This window comes from Orycteropus afer, unplaced genomic scaffold (genome assembly GCF_000298275.1).
Source record: "Orycteropus afer afer isolate SDZICR_OR568_19922 unplaced genomic scaffold, OryAfe1.0 scaffold00369, whole genome shotgun sequence".
Classification (NCBI taxonomy): Eukaryota; Metazoa; Chordata; class Mammalia; order Tubulidentata; family Orycteropodidae; genus Orycteropus; species Orycteropus afer.
Window position 1 is genome coordinate 972,071 of NW_006921956.1, and position 22,797 is coordinate 994,867.

Genomic DNA, 22,797 nt, shown 5'->3' on the forward strand with positions numbered 1-22,797 from the left:
ACACACACACACACATGTATATATATAATGCATTCTTTTAGCCAAAGAACACAATGCATTATTACTTGGTAGAAATTCTTACTACCACAGTTTGCCTTATTCAACTTACAATCATTAGATTATTTAATCTGCTCCTGGGAAAAAGGCCTCATTCATTATTTTTTTTCAGATTTGCTCAAGGGCCTGGAAACAGGGGGATGTCCTAGATGACCTTTGAAGATTCCTTCTAGTCCTATGCTCTGAAATAAATTAAAGTTTTATGATCACATTATGCATAAGTGTCAGTGGATCTGGAAGACAATGAGGATGAAGTCTGTGCTCAGACTCTCCCTCTCAGTATTTATGCTTCCTGTTCATTTCATGCATAACTAATTTCATATAGCAATTGGTAATCGCATCTTAGTAATGACACCACAGGCATCACAAAACAATTGCAATCATGGCTGCAATTCATTGTAACTACAGCTAAATGCCAGCACTGCAGTTGAAGCACTTCCCTAACACAACCAAAAGTAAAGTATGAGAAGAACAAACAAAGCTTTGAAATGGTCACCTTCACTATCTAGCTTTCAATTTTAAATAGTCTATGTTTCTACCTTTGTTGTGTTTTCAAGGTTATTATGATTCATTGAGACAGTGAAGTCCTCAAATGATACATATTTCCAAAAATGATACCTCTTATTTATACTACTCCACAATGCCACCATGTCTATTCAAATCACCATTGTTTTAAAGATCTATTGATTCTCATGAATACACAACCATAAGTAAAAAGTACATTTTTTCTGTCATGTATCCCATTGAATCAAAAAAAAAAAAAAAAAATTCAAGGATAAGAAGTGGTTATCATGAATATGTTGTTGTTATTGTTGTTAGGTGTTGTTCAGTTGGTTCCAATTCATAGTGACCCTATGTACAATAGAAAGAAACACTGCCCAGTCATGTGCCATACTCAAAATCCTCACTATACTTGAGCCCTTTGTTTTAGCCACTGTGTCAATCCATTCCTTGGAGGATCTTCCTCATTTTTGCTGATCCTCTACCAAGTATGATGTTCTCCTCCAGGGGCTGCTCCCACCTGAGAACAAGAACAAAGTACATGAAAGAAAGTTTCACCATTCTCCCTTCTAAGGAGCATTCTGGCTGGACTTCTTCCAAGACAGATTTGTTCCTTCTTCTGACAGTCCATGGTATATTCGTTATTATTCATCAACACCATAATTCAAAAGTATCAATTCTCCAGTCTTCCTTATTCACCATGCAGCTTTCACATGCATATGAGGTGATTGAAAATGCCATGGCTTGGGTCAGGGACACCTTAGTCTTCAAAGTGACACCTTTGCTCTTCTGTTCTTTAAAGATGTCTGTGGTTCAAACCCACCAGCCTCTCCCCAGAACGAAGGTTGAGTGATCTACTTCTGTAGTGATATCGCCTCGGAAACCCAAGGAGAGATCGCTGTGAGTGAGACCTGACTTGACAGCAGTGGGTTTAGTTTGGTTTTGGTTGAATGAACATATTAGAAGAGCAAAAGTAGTGCTCCTTACTTCCTGGAACTTAAAACTACTACCTATAAGTGATACTTCACCAGTTATTTGAAATTTGTTAATAATGCTCTGTTAATAGCTTACATTTTCTGGCACTTTTAAGTCTCAGAAAACACATACAGTCTTATTTATTTTTATTTTTATTTTTTATTTTTCACTCTTAAAAATTCTGTTAAGTCGCCAAACTCAATGTTTACTATTTCAAATTCACTGATGAACATCAGAGCCCCAAAGACTCTAAGTAATTTTTCTATTATCATCTAGCTTAAATCTCTGTTTTTACAAGCTTGAGTAGCATCCTTGCCTTAGTGTATAGCAACTCAAAATCAAAGCCTGACAGCCAAGACACCAATGTGGACCTGGAAGATCATGGCTAGGACACTGGGCCTGTGTCCTCCCAGTTGACAAGGGTTATCACAGACTCAATCATGCTCCAGCTATTCTGGGATTATACCAAGAAATGTATTGCATGAGTGAAGAGTGGTGAATCTTTGTGACTGTGTCTTCTATTTTATTACCTAACAGTTAAGACACTTGGTTTTGTTAACCAAATGTCAGTGTTTTGAACAGCATCAAGAATAATAATGACTGCTCTATCCTTGAAATAGTTTGAGACACTTAGATGATACAGAGTTAGGTTACCCTAGACATCTCCTTACTAGTCACCTGAGAGAACAGATCTATAGACTTCATCATATAGTACAGTTATTACTGTTCTTTGCAGTCCGTGGGTGATACAATGGTTAAGCACTAGACCACTAGCTGAAAGCCTGGCAGTTTGGACTCCCCCAGAGGCACTTAGAAGACAAGCATGTCGATCTAGGTCTGAACGGTCACAGCCTTGAAACTCTTGTGGAGTAGTTGAACTCTGAACACACAAGGTCACCATAAATCAGAATCAACTCAACAGCAACTACCAATAATCATTGATATTGAAACAATGTCTATTCATTTAACACTGGTACATTTCAGATAATTTATACATTCGTTTTGAGTGAACTTGGTCAAGGTTACATCTCCTTAATCATTAGGTGATATATCTTCCTCTTAAAATAGAAACTTATTTCCATTTGAAGATTCTAATTATTCTATTTGTCTGAATAATTATGTTTCCATTTCCCTTCTCCAGAAGTATATCAAAACCATACTGAAAAGAAAAAAGTAATCTTCACTGACTTCAAATGTGTCAAAATAATGTCTGTTTTATCCTAATGGTGATATAGCAGATCAATAATTAAAAGGATCTGTTAACAGATTCATAGAAACAGAACTAATGCCCCTGGCAGGCTCAATACTCATGCCATACCAGTGACTGCCCATCAAGATGAAATATTGACAAGCTGTTGTGATAGTTAAATTTGTGTGTCAACGTGGCTGGGCCTGGTTGAGTGGCTGGGAAGCTGGATGTAGTATTCCCCATGATGAGACTGGTCATCAATGCCTTGGTGGAATCTACTGTAAGCAGCTGAGTAGCTGCCTTAGGGATGTGGTCTGCTTCCTGTATATAAGGAAAAGACTTGGGCAATGGTCTCTAGCTTATGGCATGCTTGAACACTGCATGTATCTGTGTCATTGTTCAGCAGCCTGCCATACTCTGCCGATGGACTTGAATCAATATGGTTTGGTAACATCAGAACTGTGCCTTTTTACTTGTCAACTTTGGGCTTGTCAGCCTCAGCAGCCAGCAGCTGTCTGAGTGAAGAAAAACCTCTAGTTCCAGTGGGCTGGAAGCAGGAGGCAGAGCCCCCAAGGATGAGGGGCTTTCACTCAGCCCCTAGATCCTGGCACTTTGAACTCGGACTTTAAGCCTACAAACTGTAAGAGAATAAACTCCTGTTTATTAAAGCCATCCCATTTATGGTATATTCTTGTCAGAGTGGCACTAGTTAACCAGAACAGCCCTTTATATAGAGTAGTTGGAAGAATCATTCCTTATTGGTCTAGTAGAATGAGGCTCATTCATTGAGTCCAAAAAGAGCAGTGGTAATTGTGTTTTTAAAGATGAATACGCAAGAGAATTCAAACTCAACTCCTTTCTTTAAAAATAAATTCAAGCATAAGAAGGAAAGACATTCTGGTTCTGAATTGTCAAAAGTTCACATTAACTAAATGCATCACAAAACTATGTGGAGCAGAAAAATTAATGATCTTTAAATCCCCCAGGAAAAATAGAGATGGGGACTCTTGTCTATATTAAAGATATTAAAGCCATAGAGCATGTTCCACTTACTATATTAAAACAGTGAAATTAGTAATTCATAAGAGGTTGGAAAAGAGAGTGAATGCAATCAAATTAAATGAGAAAAATATCAGTTGGAGTTTACATACATTAAATTGTTAATAATTATTCATATCGAAGATGGGGCAATCTACTTCCATAGTGATACTGCCTCGGAAACCCAAGGAGGGGTCACTATGAGTTGGGTCTGACTCGATGGCAAACAACAACAACAACAACAATTTTATTTTATTGCTATGCTTGACATAAAATTTGTCAAGTCTTATGTTTGTGTATTTTCAATGAAAGTATATGCCTACATTGATTTTTTTTCTTACTTTTACAATTACAGAACAACAGCATTCTTAAAAAGGAAGTTTACTTGATTCCTCTTCTAAATGAGTAATGCCTTTTTAAATTTATACAAATTAGGAATCACTTATTATTCACTCCAAATCATAGCTTGAGGTTAATAACAATTGTATTCTATCCAAAAATATTATGGTTGTCAAAAATGTATACAGAAGTAAATCGACATATACCTGGACTTAAGTGTAAAGCACATTTTAGCTAGAGAGCTTTAATCCTAAAATCTCCCCTTCACTTTCCATGAAGCATGAAGTTTCAGCAATAATCCTTTGGAAACAAGTCTATTGAATGGCTTAATAGTAATAAGGCCCCAGCATGAATATTTGTGAGAATTTGTCTGACATTTTTATTTCAATAGAATATAAAATGAAGCTGCTAACCCATTCAAGGGAAACTGAATCTATGTATTTTTGTTGATTTATGACTAAATACTAAATTTTCTGTAAGAAGCATTTGATGTCCATGTGCAAGTCTGGCCTTTGTATGTTTAAGGGATACTATCTTTATAAAGATGAATGAAGGCATCGTTCTGCCATCAGTTCATCAAAACATTAAAAAATTATGGAGATGCTGTACAGTATACATTTCCAAAGGAGGGAAAGGGAGGAGCTTGCACAATCTGCATTACGGTAAAAAGTTTCTTATTATTCTCTTCTTTGCTTGTTTGAAACTCTGAAGCTACCGAGAGCTTCTGGAGCTAACTCCAAGTAGTTGTTTATTGTGAATAGATTTTAATCATGTTTAAGATGCTCTGTGTTGCCACCAGGAAGAACAATGACTAGTAAAGTCTTCTATGCAAATCTTACTGCTAACTTCTCTTTTTCTTCCTATCTCAGTTTGTTCATATTTGAGAGCATAGAAAGATAGACCCTTTCACATGGAGACAAACACCCTCCTTATACAGAAATGTCAATATTCTTATTTGATTTGTTCCACAGTAGAGGCCCCAGGCTGCTGTGCTCAAATGACATTATGACATGACTCCATTTTTCATATTAGAAAGTAATCAACACAGAATCAATAGGAAGCCATATTTACTCAATAGTTGATTAAATTTCCTAGAGAAAATAGATGTGTAATAATTTAGTAACCTATGTTACAAAATGATCCTTTCTTCTTATTTTGGCCAATGTTTCCATCACCAGTCTCGAATGGATCAGAGTAGGAGTATAGGAAACCACTGGAAAAATACCCAGAAGAAGGACAGGGTGACGATAGGAAAAGGAAGGATGAAAGCTCATTGTGCTCAGAATATATTGTAAGAATTATAAGACTATATCATAGCAAGGAGTATAAGGTCATCTTCCAAAGAGGATGACACCATCAAAAAGTCTGAGGATGCATTCTGCTCCTTGTATGTAGTGAACCTCCTTTGTCTCCACCTTCAAGTTCCTACAATGAGGAACTTGCATTAAAAAAATATATATTCCTAGTATCCACTAATGGGAACACATTACTTTTCCAATTAAATATGCAACAAATATTTGTTACATTAATAAATTAAGGAACAACAAAAATCTTGGGACAATCTTACTATATGTCACGAAAGCGTCAGGGAAAGCAAGTGTATTTAGTCTTATCTTTCAGTTAAAGAACCATGGAGTGCAGTAGAGTTATACTTTAGTTTCATAAGGAACACCATAACCAGCTGGACAATATTTTACTCAGCAAGTTTCATTCCTTTAAAATCAATAAGCATGCTCTGAGTGCATTAGAAAGCTTGTACCTGAAATAGATGTCATCAAACTGCCACTAGAGTCATCAGGGCCATGCATGTTCACCCTACAACCTTGTCATGCCTTGAGGTTGAGCAGGTATTATGAAGGTTGTTGTATTTGTTACTCAAGGAGAATGGTCAATATTTATATTCAGCTTGGGTCTCCTGAACATTCTTTTCTTTTCCCAGTGAGAGTGCCTTTGGCCATATGAATTTCTTCAAGAGCATCTTTGGTAAAACATTTCCGTATCCTTCAAAGGAACCCATTCATTGTAGTATGTATGATTTGCCTATGTCAGAGAACAATCTCTCTCTAATGACATGATTCATACATACACAGTCCTCCCTTTGCTCTTCCAAATGCCTCTATAAAAAACAGCAGTGAAATTTAAAAGGTACTTACTTAAAATACAGATTGTTTGCAAAGTATATTAGCTAAAATTCAGCCAAGCCAAACTCAAATAAACTAAGGCCATAAAAGTAATGTAATGCTTTATAATGTCTTAAGGCTGGTAGCATCTGTTGTTAAAAAGCCACCCAACATAACCAATCTTTCTGCCTTTCTCCTTAAAAACTAGCAATAAGGAATGCTCAGAAAAGACGTGCATCAAATTCTTTCTATGGATGATTTGAAGGGACAGAGGAACTGCTCTTTGATTTATTGAAGTTGAATGTGCTTCTATCACAGCAAGGAACAATTAGCAATACACAGCACTCACTCTTCTCTCTCAGAAAACAGGGAAGATGCATCAGACACAACCAGCTTTACTTACTCCTACAATCGCTGGTCAGTTCCAGATGTTTGTCACAATGACGCATGTGTGTGTGTGTGTTTTGTATACTTAAATACAAACATTATGAAGTTAACCCTGACTTAGAAGAAAGCATAGACAAAGCTTGGTTTCAATTCTGGTGCAACCACTTATTGTGTGAAGTCTTAGCCTTCTACTCTAAGCCTTAGTTTCCCATCTATCAGTTGCATAAATACTTCTGAATTTGAACTATAGATCATGAATCAAACATGTAACATAGTGCCTAAGTGCAGGGACCATAGGGCATACCCAATTAACTTTATTAATTATTATTATTATTATTATTACATATTATTACATAGTTTAATGTGTAATAAAGTAATAGAGTACCAAAATTTAAATTCCTTTATGGGCCAGAACAGGTAATGCAAGTGAGTGAGATTGGCCTGCAATAAAATTATTAGAAATCGCACAGAGAAAGAATTGAATAGAGATAGAAATGCTAACTGACACAGATACTTTTTAACAACTGCTTCTTCAGCGCTTCTTTCTATTTGAGCTTATCTTTTAGCTTTAAACACAATTTTGACTCATACCTCTCTTTCAGTTTTTGCAACACACTCACATCTCTCCTTCCTTAACTTTAAATAAAAAGGTAAAGAAAAGCAAAACAAGCTTCGGATAGCATCTCTCCTCGTCCCACACCATTTTCTTCTGTCTCTCTCACATAAACTTCCTCAAAGTATACTCTTTACCCCTTTACGCTTAATTACTTCCTTACTTTTCACCTGTATGTTGACTTCCGCCCCCACAACTCAAATAAAATTTTCCTCACTAATGTCAACGATAACTTCCTCTATGTCAAATCCAAGATATATTTTTCAGTCTTTATCTTACATTGTCTATGCTTTACTTCATTTATCAATGTATTCATTTCTTTAAAATACTCAGCTTTCTCCTTTGGCCTCTATACCACAGTGCTTACCATTTTTGTGGACACTTTGTGCCTACCCAATCAATATTGTGGTTCCTTATTCTTATGTCCTTAATCCATTACTCTTCTGATTCTTCACACTCTCTAAGTCACCTGAGTGTCCTTGTGGTTTCTAAATCAAACTGTGCTGATCATTCTTAAATCTCTATCTTTATGTAGACCTCCAGAACATGGACTTTGGCTTCAAACTGTCTTTCAAGTACCTGCTAGACTTAACCTAATGCTTATCCAGTATCCCAAACTCAACATGTCCAACACCATACTCATCAATATCTCCTCAGAAATTATAATTTTTTCTATGATCTGTTTCTATTTTAAACCCATCTATGCCATCTCCAAAGCTACAGTGGGGAATCTGACCAATCTCTCTCTCTCTCTCTCTCTTATTTATTCACCCCTCTTCCATATCCAAAGGGCTCTAGGGGCACAGTGCCTAAGGCATCTGACTGCTAACCAAAAGACTGTCAGCTCAAATCTACCAGCTGCTCCTCAGAAAGAAGATGAAGAAATCTATTTTCATAAAGATTTACAGCCTTGGAAACCGATGGGGGTTGCTATGAGTCAGAATCAACCCAATGGTTTTGCTTGGTTTTCTTTTCTCCCACAGCCATCAATTATCAAGATTCATATTTTACCTCCCACATATTTTTCAAAGATGATTTCTCCTTTCCATTTTCACTGCAACTTCCTGAGGTTCGGTCTTCATCATTTCTTTTCCAGACAACTATAGTGGTGTCCCAGCTGGCTGTTCCTTTAAATCTTCATTTGCCTTCCATTATTTAGTAAATCAGATCAATTCAGCTTCCACATATGATAGTTCCCAGCTCCATATAGGTGTCCTGCTAACCTGCCCAGGCTCAGCTGTCAATTCTGAGATTCACAGGCATAGCTTTGGCACCACTGAACTGCATTAATTACCAAAGCTGAATAGGTGCATATCCCATGAAACAGAAATTCTAATCCTAGTAAATATACCCCATAGAAATGTAAACGTGTGTTCATCAACATACATTAACAAGAATGTTCATAACATCACATATTTATCATATTCTAAAGTCAGAATCTATTTAAATAACTCTCTATATAGTAGAGGAGCTCTGGTAGCATAGTGGCTCAGGCACTTGACTGCTAACCAGAAGGCTGGCGGTTCAAACCCACCAGCCACTCCTTGGAAGGAAGATGGGGCAGTCTACTTCCGTAGTGATACTGCCTAGGAAACCCAAGGAGGGGTCGCTATGAGTCGGGTCCGACTCGACGGCACATAACAACAACGACAACAACAACTATATAGTAGAATTGATCCAAAAATAGTGGTATATCAATTCAAAGGAATACTATGGCAAAATGAAAATGAATGAATGACAATTGGTTACAATATTATAGATGAACTTTATAGACCTAATAATGAGAAAAAGAAGCGAGAATTAAAAGACCATATCTAAGATAATTCCAATGATACATAGTTCAAACACAGGTCAAATTAAATTATGTGCTAGTGATTACAATGGTGGTTTCCTAAGAAGAAAACTAAATACATAGCAAAACATCCAGATACTTCTTACCCAAGGTAGAAACCATTGTCTTTTACAATGATTTGTAAAATTTACATGAGCTGTTCTCCTGTACTCTTTCTCTGATGTAATCTCCTAACCAGAAGGCTGGTGGTTCAAACCCACCAGCCACTGCTTGGAAGGAAGATTGGGCAATCTACTTCCATAAAGTTACTGCGTTGGAAATCCAAGGAGAGGTTGCTATGAGTGGGGACTGACTCCACGGCAGTGAGTTTGGTTTGGTTATTTGGAATATATTCTTGCCTCAGTGCCTTTGCACTTACTATCACCTCCTTTATGAGTGCTCATTCCTGAGCTATGTGCATGTCACGCTTTCTCCTGTTAAACTTCTACTACTATGCCATTTCCCCAGTGACACCTTCTTTATTTACCTTCCATAAAATTGAAATATTAATCCTTTTTATTAATTTTTTCCAATTTCCTTGTCCTGCTTTATTTTTCTCCTGGGTACTTATCAACAATTAACAATATTATAAGTCACCTTATTTATTATTTTTCCCTCCCACCAGGATATAAGTTCCATAACACCCAAACCAAACCCATTGCCATTTAGTTGAACCCATTAAGGCAAAGATAGTTTTACCTGTTTTATTTACCACTGTACTTCTAGAGCCTGAGAGATTATGTAGCACAGTAGGACTCAGTGAATTATTTCTTGAATAAATGAAAGAAGCAGTAAGGTAGCCTAAGTCCTGGAGCTTTTGTTGCACCAAGACAGCAATATCCTTCATATCATTTCTCAGAATACAGATTAGAAGGTTTAGAGAAGACTGGGACATTAAGCATGAGAGGTGAATAAATATACTTGCCTAGAAAGGGAAGAAAAATGAAGAAAGATTAATTTCTGGTTATAAGTAAATACATATGTGTTTGCCTTTATTATTGTTGTTAAATAGAATGGAAAATGCCAGGAAAAGAAAAATATAGCTCATTGTTCCAAAGTCATTGAAGGTAATAAACTAAGATGCTTCTGAATATAAAAGATCACAGCACAGGGCAGAGCACATTGTGCTAATGCTAAATTATCATGCCAATGAGGTATGGGTCACCCTACGTGAGTTAGCACAATTTCATTTGTTCTTGTTAGTTAACATCAAGTGGACTCCGATTCATTGGAACCCCATGTACAACAAAAAGTAATGCTTCCAAACCTGAGCCCTCTTCATGATTGCTGGTATAGTGGGTCCACTGTAGCGGTTGCCTTGTATTTGGAATGCCTTCCCACTTAGGGGACTCCTCTCCAGCAGATATTGGAAAATATTCTTCTATAATCTATAGCGCTTTCACTGGCTAAATAATCAGAGTAGGAACCAGATCTTTCTTGCTAGTTTGTCTTAGTTTGGAAGCTCTATGAGTTGAACTTGCTAGTATTTCAAATATTAGTTGCATAGCATCCATCGTCATAGCAACATATAAGCCACTACAGTATGATGGACTGACAGAAGGATGGTGGAACCTGTATCAATGTCATTCTTGTTATTGTTAGGTGCGGACAAGTTGGTTCCTACTCATAGTGTTCTTATGTACAAAATAATGAAACACTGACTGGTCCTGTGCCACCCATACAATCATTGCTATGTTTGACCTCATTGTTTCAGTCACTGTGTCAATCCATCTCATTGAGTACCTTCCTCTTTTGCACTAACATTTTACTATACTCAGCATAATATCCTTTTCCAGGGACTGATACCAAAGTATGAGAGATGAAGTCATATTCTCCCTTCTAAGGAGCATTCTCACTATACTTTTCCCAAGCATATTAATTTGTTCTTCCTGCTGTCCATGGTACACTAATATTCTTCACCAGAGCTGTGATTAAAATGCATCAAATCTCCTTCAGTCTTCCTCATCCACTGTCCAGTTTTCACAAGTATATGAGGTCATTGAAAATACCATAGCTTGGGTCAGGCGCACCTTCGTCCTCAAACTGACATCTTTGCTTTCTAACAAAGAAAGATGTCTTTACCAATTGATTTGCCCAGTGCAACACGTTGTTGGATTTCTTGACTACAACTTCCATAGGTGTTGATTGCAGATCCAACTAAAATGAAATCCTTAATGATGTTAATCTTTCTTCCTTTATCATGATGTTGCTTTGCTGGTCCAGTTATGAGAATTTTTATTTTCTCTATGTTGAGGTGTAACCCATACTGAAGGCTGTGCCCTTTGATTTTCTTCAGTAACTGCTTCAAGTCCTCTTGAATTTCAGTGAGTTTATGTCATCTGGAAATCACAATCTATTAATGAATCTTCCTCCAATCTTAATGTCACATTATTTCTCATATGTTATAGTTTCTAGGATTATTTTCTGAGCTTGCAGATTGAATAGGTGTGGTGAAAGGACTCACACTTTTCTTGATTTAAAACTATGCAGTATCCTTTTGTTCTGTTGAAAACACTGCCTCTTGATCTATGTACAGGTTCTGCATGAGTACAATTAAGTGTTCTGGAATTCCCATTTTAAGAAATGTCATCCATAATTTGTTATAATCCACACAGTTGAAAGCCTTTGCTTAGTCAACAAAACACAGTAAACCTCTTTCTGGCATTCTTTGCTTTCAGCCAAGATCCCCCTGACATCATCAATGATATCACTCATTCCACATACTCTTCTGAATCTGGCCTGACCATACAGTTCCCTGTGACTATTGCTACACCATTTCTGAATTATTTTCAGCAAAATTTTACTTGAGTATGCTATTAATGACATTTGTTTGATAACTTCCACATTCTATTGGGTCAAGTTTCTTGGAAATGGGCACAAATTTGGATTTCTTCCAGTCTGTTTGCCAGATAGTATCAAGACATGGCATTAAATAATCATTATTCTTCTTAAAATATGGAGATCAATAATTTGGGAATTCATAGTGTTATAATCCATAAAGTAACCTTATATTCTTTGTATCAATAATTTTTTGGATCCTATTCACTGAATTCCTCTGGCCTTGGTCTAAACAAATGGTTGTCAGCATTAGTTGCCTGGTGGAAACAGCTGGAAAGATTATTAAAAATAATGCCCAAGATTCAGATTAATTGTTCTAGGGGAATGCCCAAACATCAGGAATTTTAAAATTTCCATGTGTAGAACAAATGTCTATGTACTGTATTTTCATGCAAATGATTTTCACCTTATAAGTTTTTTGCACACAGCACAACCCATGTGAATGTTAATTTCCAGTGTGCACTGTGTGCATTATATGCATTGGCATGCTATATGAAATAAATGGGGGCAATCTACTTCCGTAGTGCTACTGCCTCAGAAACCCAAGGAGGGGTTGCTATGAGTCAGGTCCAACTCGACTGGCAAATAACAACAACAACAAGCAATAAATATGGTATTGAACATTTTTCTTTGTGAAATGTCTCAAATATGTAGACTCATATGCTTTTTCTTCTTTCAACATTCATTTATTTACCTTTTACTGTACAAGGGTTCCCTGAGCACCAGCTCAATAAGTGGGCCATCCTAGAGGCAGCGTGTAACTGATAAACAAGTCTGGTCTGGACCCTGCCAGCGTCACAGTTATAATCACCTACAGAAGATTCTGTTACACAAAATGGATACTGCTACCTAATAGTGTTACACTTCGAAAAGAATCATACCTTTGAATGACTGCCAGTTGCCTCCAGCCCTAAAGACGGCTGCTTCTGAAGTGAGCTCATGGGGTGCCAGGCTGTTATTAACAGTGTCAAGAGATCCTTCTCCCAGAAGTTTTCTCATGCCTTCCCTCCCCGAGAGCCATGTGAGCTTCTCTTCTCCCATCTTGTTAATTCTTCTATTTTTTTTCCCCATTTATCCTCTAACTTTAATTTTTAAGGTTTGAAATGTTCACCCAGAATAGCACTTACACCTGAGGCATCTCTGTTCAAGGACTAAATTAAATTAGCTGACCATGTAAACAATCCCATGTGATTCAGGTTCTTACTGTACATTTTCTTTAAAATTAGAGCAGGGAAGATATTGCCATAGGCAAATCCCACTAAATATACACAAACGGCAAGTAATTCTGTGTTGATGGCTACCATTTCATGAAAACAGTCATAGCACAGCATATCAAATGCATAATATAGTAGTTGCTAACATTTGTTGAGTTTTTTTCTTTTTCATCCAGCACAGTTCTAAGCTCCTACATGAATTAGTTCATTTAGTCCTCAGGGGACTATTACTATATCAATTTTAAAAGAAAAGAAAACTGAAGCACCAAGAATTGATATATATCAGTTGGTCTTCTTTGTATTAAACAAATGAACATGGATATGGATGTACTTTCACATTTAGTAACATACTCAAAATATCTTAACATTTTGACCTTCAAACTCTTAAAAGTTCCCCACTGCACATCACTGTTCTTGCTTGTTTTATAAAAAACAGCTTGTTTTCCAGTTAATGCTGTTATGAGTCAGGTAGTTCATGAGTTTCAATTCAGCAGAATTTTCAGACAAGAATGCTTTTATATGCTTTTTATATAAAAGCAAGGAAGTCAAAATTTAATCCATGGTATCAGAGTTTTGCCAGAACGTTGTTCAGACTGAAATGAAAAATGCAATCTCCCATGAGGTTCTCTTCCATAATGAAATCATTGAGATATGAAAGGTCCCAGGAGGAGAATTTTTAAAGTTCTAGCTATCGGCAAATAAGAAACCAATTGAGATTTGTTTTTAAAAGAAGATGGTGTAATATTCCTATAGTTTGATATTAGGAGGGAAGCCAAAAACCTAAATTGTGAACCATCTGGAGAAGAAATATAATGATGAAAGCCAACAAAAATATAATTACAACAACTGGCTTAGAAATAACAACTGCATTTATTAAGAACAGCCTAAGTAGGGATGTCAAGAACAAAATCTGAGTTAAATTTCCATTTAAGTTTGGCTGTGGGAAAAGGAGAAAAATGCTCTTGTTTGAAGACTCAATACCATGTGTAAGAGATATGAGGAGAATTTGGTAAAATACAACATGGAAAAAAGTCACACGTTTAAAACACTGTTCTTTTGTTTTCAAAAGAATTAAGTAATTGAAGAGCAGTGACCATATGTGAGAACCAATGGCCAGAGGTACCTGGGAGGACAGAGATGAGACGAACACAGTATTTTCTTCAAGAAACTTAAATCTGACCATGTAGATAAAAAATACTATGTCCACATAAATAGAGCAAGGAAATCTCTGAAAAATAAAATATGCACTTGGTTTAAGAGTATAAATATTCAAGGTAGACTTTGATGTAGTCTTTCAATTACATCTAATAGTATGTCAGTCTGAATCTGTTCACTTTCTAAAATATTAAAGCAGGTACCTTTTAAATCAATAATTATTAAAAAAATATTTTAATATATGCATACATATTCGTCCTGAATTCAAAAAGTGTGATGGGCACTGTAGAGGAAGGAATACATAAAGGAACATAAGCATATATGTTTTTCCTTATACCATCACAGTTGTGAGGAGAGAGAATATTTTAAATGATTAATTAAAATGCAATGTGTAAAGAGAGAAAAGAAGGAATAAAGTTTTGGTGTCAAAGGGGAGAGGGTTACAGAAAGGTTCCCAATAGAAGATTTATTCCAGCTGAAAGATGGTGAAGTATGTCTTAGATGGAGAGGGTGGGGGAAGGCATGGGGTGGGCTGCATGACATATGAACAAAAGCTCAGAGTCCTGAAAGGAACGTCTGGCAACTTGGAAAATCATCAAGAATTTTAAACACAACCAAACGCAACCATTGCCGTGGAGTCAGATCAGACCCATAGCGACCCCTCCTTGGGTTTCCGAGACAGTATCACTACGGAAGTAGATTGCCCAACCTTCCTCCCGGGGAGTGGCTGGTGGGTTGAACCGCCAGCCTCCTGGTTAGCAGTCAAGTACCTTAGGCACTACACTACCAGAGCTCCCATCAAGAAGTTAGTATGGGTGAAATAAGGAGGTGACAGTTGCTTCAGAATGTTAAAGAGGAATTGGACCACTAAAGCATTGAACATTATGCCGTAAAAACAAGTTTCACCCTCATGTTGCTGGGGGAAATCAGTTAACCATTCTGCAAAGTGACATGAACTGATGATCTCTTTTTGCATAATAATTTACACCTTGAAAAATGAATCTGATTGCTCCACATTTTTTATGGTCTTTGGGACACGGGTATCTCAAATATTCAAATGGTCCACATTTTTTTCCATTCAGAAAATTTAGAACATATTTTGTCTGTCCTTTCTAGACATATCTTACTGCATCCTCTTCAGATACAAAATTTAGCCATTATCTACCACCTGATCACCATTTTGTACCTGCTGATACCTACTTCCCTTCCCTTTCTGTGCTCCAGAGACATCAACTATTCCTCCATAGTCCTTATTCATGCCTTCTCCCTCCCACACACCCTTTGTCCAAGCTGTCCACATTGTCTGGCAAGCTCATTCCTCTTCTCTTTCATCTGTTTAGTGTGACAAGTCTTTCAACCTTCAGCTTCTTTAAGTGAAGCCTCCCTTGCTCGAGAAGGGATTCCCTCACCTACCTGTCTGGGACCCATCCTCTACCATGGCCTTGAATCTCTCCTTTGCAGGTCTTTGCCATTTGCAGATTTTAATTACGTTTGTATGATAACTGATTTGCTACCTTTCTCTCCCTCTACAACGTAAAATCCAGAAGAGTGGAGATCACATCTTATTTGACTATCTTCTTTATAGTTAGTTTCTAGTACAGGACCTGACACATTACAAGGCCTTGAAAATGATTGCAAAAGAATGAATGAATGTGTATATGAATTAAATACATGGTATATACAAAATATGGCTAGTATGTTAATATTTTCTCCAATTTCTTCAATAAGTATTGAATTACAATCCTCTTTTTACTAGGGAGACAGAGGATTCTGTCAATAGCTAGAATGCCAACAGTTATTTGCTAAAATGCTGCTGTGGAATGTAGTGGAAGACACCATTGTGAATAAGATTAATTTTACTGATCTTCATGTCTTAATTTCTTAGTATAGTTCATTTCTTGTTAATGGATTTGCATATTTTAAAATGATCAGCACAGAGAAATGTAAACCCTGACAACTGGTACAATAAACATGATAAGAGGCAAAGAAATCAAAGTTGCCAAAGATTTCACTATTCTTGGATCACCTATCACTGTGCTTGGAAGTTGCAATCAAGAAATCAAATGGCATATTGCATTGGGTAAATCTGCTGCAAAAGACCTCTTCAAAGTGCAAAAAAAGCAAATATGCCACTTTGATGGCTAAGGTGCACCTGCCCCAAGTGTTAATATTTTTAATCGCCTCTTATGAATCACAGAACAATAACAACAATGTATGAATGCAAAAACTGGACAGGGGGAAAGATTGGAGAATAGACACATTTGAATTGTGGTGCTGGCAAAGAATATCGTCTACATCATGGAATTCCAGATGAACAAACAATCTATCTCTGCAGAAGTATTGCCAGAATGTGCCTCAGAAGTGAGAATGTCAAGACTTTGTCTTGCTTGCTTTGGGCATGTTGTCAGAAGGGACCAGTCGATACAGAAGGGCATCATGCTTGGCAAAGTAGCGAGTCAGCAAAAAGGAGCAAGACCTTCAATAATGTGTATTGACACAGTGGTTGCAACAATGGTCTCAAATACAGCAACCGTTTCACTGATGGTACAAGAGTGGTCAGCATTTTATCTTGTCATAGGGTCACTATGAGTTGGAGTCAACCCAATAGCACCTAAAAACTACAGCAAGGTTATAGACATGTTTCTATAATGTTTCAAGGATGTTTACCTAGCTTGTTGTTTGTTTTTTAACATACAGAAGTTTTTAAAAATACATGTAGTAAGCCTATCTTTTCTATCTTTTCCTTAGGATGTTTGTTTTCTGTGTAATGTTCAAAGGGCTTTTTGTTTTGTTGCCAAATCCAATAGTTAATAATTATTCACTTATTTTTCTACTAGTGGTTTTATTGTATTAGTGCCTATATTTAAATTATTACTTTGGAATTGTGATCAATTACTATAATTTGATAAACTGTAAAGTCTCAACATACTTATATATATATTTTTTATTATTATTTTTTTCCTTCAAAAGAGTATTAGCTATAATTATCTAAGGTATTAACCTTGCAGGAGGCTGGATGGAGAATCTACAGAAGGACCTCACTGTTCATGTCTTTATAATTTCCCATGAATGTATAATTATTTCAGACCAAAAGCTTTTTTAAAACAATATCCTACTTTAACGTTTTCAATGCCTAATTTAATTAATACACCTCCAATCAGTTTGTGTAGGCTAATTTGTTGAATTTATTAAAGCTCTAATAACTCCTAGGAGTTCTGGTGGCAAAGTGCCTAAGGCATTTGATTGCTAACCAGAAGCCTGGCGGTTCAAACCCATCACCCACTCTTCCGAAGGAAGGCTGGGCAATCTACTTCCACAGAGATACCGCCTCGGAAACTCAAGGAGAAGTCGCTCTGAGTCAGAAACTACTTGACGGCAGGGTGTTTGTTTTTTGGTTTTACTACCTCTTGCCTGAGTTATTGGAAGACTCCACTGATTGGCCTTCTCAGGTCTAGCATCATCTTTGAAGCACAAATCATATCACGTTGCTGCACCCTTTCATACACAAAACTTAGAATGCCTACATTTGAAATAGGAGGCCCCTGGACCAGTCCCATTCCTGACATCATCTTCCTTCCCTTGAGTCTTTTTTCTCCACATTCTACAGTAATTCTAGACATACTGAAGTTGTTTTACATGATGTTAAATCACCTAGGCATCTTTCTCTTCCTAGAATGCATTATCACTTTTTAGAAATTCTAAATCACTGCAAACTCTTTCTTTGATCACAGAATTGAAATATAAAATTATTGCCATAATTACTTAATAACTCATTTTCAGATTTGTAGTGTACAAAGAATATAATGGTGTAGAGTCACAAGGGCCTGACTTTACCTAGCAGTTATTAGTGTATGCCCTACTCCTCTCTAAAACTTACTTTTTCTTTATATAAATAGTATTAAGCCTCTCCCCCCATATCACTGGATTTCTTAGAAATACAAAGAGCTAATAAATATGTACTGTGTCTTATATGAAGGAGCTTTGGTGGCTCAGTGCCTAAGGCATTTGTCTGCTAACCAGAGGGTTGGCAGTACAAACCCACCAGCCACTCTGGTGAAGGAAGATAGTACTGTTAGGCTGAAGCAAACCCAAGCCACCAACATTTCAGTTAGCAGCTTCCTCCAGATGTCAGGCCCTGATGAGACAGCCTGATAGGACAACCGAAGCGACAGAACCCGCCCAGACTGGAAAGTCCCATGCAGTGATAAACTTCCTCTTGTGAAGCCCCCTCGTGCTAATTAAGTACAGACCCATGCTGACAGCTAATTTCCTTAGTGTCCCCACTTAGGTCCTCCACAAGACTATAAACCCTACCCTCCCCAGCCAGGCGGTGCGACTTCTCGGGCCCCTCTCAGGGACCCGTGAACCTCACCCGGGCCTCTCTCGGGGACCTGTAAACCTCACCCAGAAACTCAGAATAAAAACTTCTCTTTAACCTCACTTTTATGCATCCTCTTCTCCTTACTGTGGCCTTACAAGTACAATCTACTTCCATAAAGATTTACTACCTTGGAAAACCAGTGGGGTCACTATGAGTCAGAATGGACTCAGTGACAGTGAGACTTTTTTTTTTTTTTTGAGATTTCATGTCTGGTATGAAGTTCCTGGGTTTTGCAAATGGTTAATGTGATTGGCTGCTAATTGTAAGTTTGGAAGTTCGAGTCCTCCCAAAGCACCTCAAAAGAAAGACCTGGCAATCTACTTTCAAAAGCTCAGCCATTGAAATTACTGTGGAGCACAGGTCTATTCTGGCGAACATGGGCTCACAAGGATTAAGAATTGACTCAACAGCAGCTGATAAACTGGGTTTCTGGTATAGTAAATATGACTCCTCCACCCCTCACCTCTCCATTTAGCTTCCTCTTTAAATTCTGGTAGAATAACTCATTTAAAGTGCAAAAGAAGGGAAATAAAAGAGACAGTTGATGGCAAAAATTTTAGAACTGCCAGCAGTAATAATAATCCAAGCAGCTAATATGATAATAATAAAACAAAGGCATGTTCAGGACTAGAACTCAGAACTCTTCATATTCAAATGAGACTACTTTGTTTTGTTTATTATATAGTTAAAGCCATGTACACATTTCTTGCATTAAGTGTTGGGATTTTGAAAAGCCAAGTTCTGGAAATAGAATCATGAGTCATCATAATCTCCAGTGTTCGGATATTGGCCTCACTAGTGTTTTTGATGGAGGTAGTAGTGTTTTGGTTTTCGTGGACTTGTTTTAATTTTCTTCAGCATCAGCTTGAACTTGCGTATGAGCAACTGATGGTCTGATCAATAGTCGGTTCCTGGTCTTGTTTTGACTGAATATATAGAGCCTCTTCATCACCTCTTTCCACAGATGTAGTCAATCTGATAGGAATCTACTATTACAGTTGGCAATGTCCATGTATATATAGCCATCATTTATGTTGTTGACAGAAGGTATTTGCAATGAATGAGTCTTGTATTGCAAAATTCTACCATGTGATTCCAGCATCATTTCTATCACCAAGATCATATTTTCTAACTACCTATGGTTCTCCTTTGTCCAACTTTTGTACTCCAATAACCAGTAATAATCATGATATCTTGATTGCATGTCTAATCAATTTCAGACTGCAGAAGTTAGTAAAAATCTTCAATTTTTCATCTTTGGCTTTAGTAGTTGGTGCATAACTTTGAAAAATAGTAGTTATTAACTGGTTTTCCTTGTAGGTCTATGGATATTATCCTATTACTAACATCAGGAGTTCTGGTAGTGCAGCGTCTAAGGCCCTTAATGCTAACCAGAAGGCTGTCGGTTCAAACCCACCAGCCACTCCTCGGAAGAAAGGTTGGGCAATCTACTTCTGTAGTGATACTGCCTCGGAAACCCAAGGAGCGGTTGCTATGAGTCGGGGCCAACTCGATGGCACATAACAACAACAACATAATTGTACTTCAGGATATATCTTGAAACTTTTTTTTTTTTTTTTTAATGTTTCTTTCCCTCCCCTCCCATCTCTGGTAACCAACAAAGAAAGTTTCCTTCCATATACAAACCCTTCCTTGACCTTTTTAAAATAATCAACTAATACAATATTTGTCCTTCTTTGATGGACCTATTTCATTCTGTATATCCTCTAAGTTAATCCACATTATGCAGTGTTTTGAAGATTCTACCTTATCCTTTAGGGTCACATAGTATTCCATTGTGTGTATGTACCATAGTTTGGTTATCTATTCTTCCGTTGATAGGCACCTAGGTTGTTTCCATCTTTTTGCTATTGTAAATAGTGTTGCAGTGAACATGAGTGTGCATATATCTGTTCTTGTCCTGCCTCTCAATTCTTTAGGATATGTGAATAGTAACGGGATTGATGGAGGAAGCAGAGGCAGGGATCCAGGAAAGGCTAGAGACTCAGGCCACGGGCCTCACAAATGGTGGGAAAGCAGAGGAAAAACCAGGGGAGGGGAGCATGACAGAGCGAGGAAGCAGAGGCAGAGATCCAGGTAAGGCCAGGAACCAAGGCCATGGCCTTCCCAAGCAGCAGGGATCTATGTAAGGGGAGGGTATGGAGGGTGGAGAGATTTTGAACAGCTAAAGGAGACAAACTTGTCTGTCAGTTTGTCCTGCTGTGGTGGCGTGTTGCTGTGAGGCTTGAGGCTGTGCCACCAGTGTCTCAAACCCAGTACGGTTTCACATGGTGCACAGGTTTCAACAGCTTACAGACTGAGACAGACTAGGAAGAAGGAGGAGGCCATCTACTTCTCAAAGAATTGGCCAGAGAAAACTTTATGAATAGCAGAGAAACAATGTCTGATACATTACTGTGCAACTTTATGAACACCTCAGAAACATTGTCCAATACAGTGCAGGAGGATAAGCCACTTAGGTCAGAAGACTCTCAAAATAGGACTGGAAAAGAGCTGCATCATCAGAGCAGAACCAGTCTTAATGATATGGATAAGGTAAAACTTACAAGACTTCCATTTGCTGACATGGCAGGATTTAGATTGAAGAGAAATAGCTGCAAACATCTGTTAATAATCAGAATGTGGAATGTATGAAGCATGAATCTAGGAAAATTTGAAGTTGTCAAAAATGAAATGGAATGCATAAAGATTGATATCCTAGGCATTAGTGAGCTGAAATGGACTGGTTTTGGCAATTTTGAATCAGACTACCATGTGGGCTACTATGACAGTAATGACAATTTGAAGAAAATGGCACGGTGCTCATCATCACAAAGGATGTTTCAAGATCTGTCTCGAAGTACAATGCTGCCAGTAATAGGATAATATCCATATGCCTACAAGGAAGACCAGTTAAGACAATGATTATTCAAATTTATACACCAACAACCGAAGGCAAAGATGAGGAAATTGAAGATTTTTATCAGTTTCTGCAGTCTAAAATTGACTGAACATACAAACAAGATGTGTTAATTATCACTGGTGACTAGAATGCAAAAGTTGGAAACAAAGAGGAATCACCAGTGTTTGGAAAATTTGGCCTTGGTGACAGAAATGATGTGGAAATCGCATGATAAAATTTTGCAAGACCAACAACTTATTCATTGCAAATATCTTTTTCAACAACACAAACGGCAGCTATACACATGGACTTCACCAGATGGAATACACAAGAATCAGATTGACTACATCTGTGGTAAGAGACGATGGAAAAGCTCAATATCTTCAGCCAAAACCAGGCCAGGAGCTGATTTTGGAACAGACCACCAACTGCTCATATGCAAGTTCAACTTGAAGTTGAAGATGGTGAAAACAAGTCCACAGGAGCCAAAATATGATCTTGAATATATCCCTCCTAAATTTAGAGACCATCTAAAGAATTGATTTGATGCATTGAACACAAATGACCGAAAACCAGAAGAATTGTGGGATGACATCAAGAACACCATCCACAAAGAAAGCAAGAGGTCACCAAGAAGACAAGAAAAGAAGAAAAGACCAAAATGGATGACAGAAGAGACTTTGAAACTTGCCCTTGAGCAGAGAGTAGATAAAGCAAATGGAAGAAATGACAAGATAAAAGAGCTGAACAGAAGATTTCAAAGAACAGCTCAAACAGACAAAGTCAATTACTGTAATGAAATGTGCAAAGACATAGAGTTAGAAAACCAAAGGAAAAGAACATGCTCAGCATTTCTCAAGAAAGAACTGAGGAAAAAGTTTAAACCTTGAGTTGCAAAATTGAAAGATTCTATGGGCAAAATATTGAATGATGCAGGAAACATCAAAAGAAGATGGAAGGAATACACAGTCACCGTACTAGTAGATATTCATCCATGTCAGGAGGTGCCATATGATCAAGAACCAATGGTACTGAAGGAAGAATTTGAAGGTGCACTGAAGGAATTGGTGAAGAAAAAGGCTCCAGGAATTGACAGAATACCCACTGATATATTTCAAAAAACAGACGCTGCACTGGAGGCACTCACTCAGTTATGCCAAGAAATTTGGAAGACAGCTACCTGGTTAACTGACTGGAAGAGATCCATATTTGTACCCATTCCAAAGAAAGGTGATCCCACAGAATGTGGAAATTATC